We start from the raw sequence: 2500 nt of genomic DNA, 5'->3' as shown, positions 1-2500 counted from the left end.
GAGCAGCCGCCCGCCCTGGGAGTGTGTCCCGAGGGCCCGCGCGAACACGCAAGCGTCCGCTCAATTATTCTGCAAACAGGAGGAGGCTGAGCTCCCCTGCACGATACACCTCGAAACCCTCTCAGGTCCCGGCGGCGCGCAGCGCCGTCCTAAGTACTTGGTCGGGTTCGAGAGAGGCGCAATCGCCCGGAGATGGGCGAGTAGACGCTTTCAGTGCGAACACCCGTGCTCCCAACTGAGCTTGCCGCTGCCGACAGAGGCCCGGGAGCGTGCTGTCGTGGCATTGCCGGCGGGAAACAACACGCGCCACCTACGGTGACCGGCAGCTCCAACGCCAGCGCCACAGAAGGGCAAAGCCCCACTTGGGTGCAGAAGCGAACTCTCCCAGCACAGCGCACGCGCCAACACGTCCGCAGAGCTGCGATACAAACCACCTGCGAGAACCGCTGGGGGCGACCGAGCAGCAGACGGCGTCGCGACGCCGAGTGCCGGGCGGCGGCGCATCCTCAACGCACACAGTCCGCAATCGGACCAGCACACTGCAGATGTCCACCGCGCTTCGCACCGGGCTCGGCAGAACCCACTTTGGCCGCCTGGCGCCGCGCGCAGGGTGCGCCGGCGCATAGCTGGGACGCCAGCCGGGCCCGTCGGCCGGCGCTCCTGCCACTGGGCGCCCCCCACCAGCCGGCTGTAGTGCGTGCGCTCACGCAGCGCGCGGCCAGCACGCCGGGCGGCCCCCCCTCACCGGCCGGGGACTGTCCCGCCAAGCCACAGCCTCGTATCGCTTCATACCCACATGGCCAACTCAGGTTCGGGGGCATGGCGGGTACCGCCGAAACAACCGGTTCATAGATGTACCGATCGTCGCTATCACCGATGCACCTGCAGCGCGAACAACCGCTCAACAACTGATTTCCAGTTCATTTGCGGATCTTTGGCAGCAAACGTATACGTCAATCTACATTTGCGAAATCTACGATTCTGGCATGCCTGCATGTTATGTGTCACGACACGCTACATCAGCCCACATACACACTGCGGCATGTACACGAGAGAACACGTGGAAGATGGTCCGCGCACGTGTGCAATGTCCCTTGCGCGGTCGACTGTCAACCGGCCTCTGTAGCATGTCGCAGATGTGGAACGCGGTCCACCGTGCTATCATGTTGTGTGGGGCAATACGATTAAATAGGAAAACCCTCGTCGCTACATCAACAGACGGCTCACGCTGATTCCCGGCAGAGGGAGGAGGGGGGGGGGGGGGCCAACATGCAATACTTTCGTCCGTACCTACCTACCACATGTCTGTACGGCGTACAACAGTGCAATCTCGCTGTAATGGGGAGACGAGACAAGTAGCATCGTGCACAACATATGGCCCTTATGATTCGCCATTGTAGGGCGCAGCCGGTGTACGGTCAAGCATGTGCCACATTATGTCACTCAGTACGTAACGACGGATGATCAGTGTGGGTTACGCGTACATCAGCGGACAGTCCACACAGGCCGTACCACAACGTACACTGACTGCATCGACAACCGAATGCAACTGAACAGCTGCAAGGCTCATTTCACAAACAAACGCCTGACCGACCAGCTTGGAAGGGCAGGAGGGGAGGGCGATATTCGTTCTGTAGCGGTACACCCTTCCAGTGGTTAGCGGGACTGTGTAGAAAGTACGCAACACTCGAAAGACCTTTATGTGAGGGTACGCACCATGGCATCAAGAAATACACATGACACCAGAGGATCCAAGCAGTGAACTATGTTCAGAGGGTTGCTGTTAGGCAAAGCTACATTCCTGTGACGTTACATGTGACAGTTAAGGTGCAGTGTAAGTTAGGTTAAGGTGCAGCGTAAGTTAGGTTAAGGTGCAGCGTAAGTTAGGTTAAGGTGCAGCGTAAGTTAGGTTAAGGTGCAGCGTAAGTTAGGTTAAGGTGCAGCGTAACTTGGGTTAAGGTGCAGCGTAACTTGGGTTAAGGTGCAGCGTAACTTGGGTTAAGGTGCAGCGTAACTTGGGTTAAGGTGCAGCGTAACTTGGGTTAAGGTGCAGCGTAACTTGGGTTAAGGTGCAGCGTAACTTGGGTTAAGGTGCAGCGTAACTTGGGTTAAGGTGCAGCGTAACTTGGGTTAAGGTGCAGCGTAACTTGGGTTAAGGTGCAGCGTAACTTGGGTTAAGGTGCAGCGTAACTTGGGTTAAGGTGCAGCGTAACTTGGGTTAAGGTGCAGCGTAACTTGGGTTAAGGTGCAGCGTAACTTGGGTTAAGGTGCAGCGTAACTTGGGTTAAGGTGCAGCGTAACTTGGGTTAAGGTGCAGCGTAACTTGGGTTAAGGTGCAGCGTAACTTGGGTTAAGGTGCAGCGTAACTTGGGTTAAGGTGCAGCGTAACTTGGGTTAAGGTGCAGCGTAACTTGGGTTAAGGTGCAGCGTAACTTGGGTTAAGGTGCAGCGTAACTTGGGTTAAGGTGCAGCGTAACTTGGGTTAAGGTGCAGCGTAACT

This window comes from Schistocerca gregaria, unplaced genomic scaffold (genome assembly GCF_023897955.1).
Source record: "Schistocerca gregaria isolate iqSchGreg1 unplaced genomic scaffold, iqSchGreg1.2 ptg000976l, whole genome shotgun sequence".
In the NCBI taxonomy this organism is placed as follows: domain Eukaryota; kingdom Metazoa; phylum Arthropoda; class Insecta; order Orthoptera; family Acrididae; genus Schistocerca; species Schistocerca gregaria.
This window is presented reverse-complemented; position numbering follows the sequence as displayed.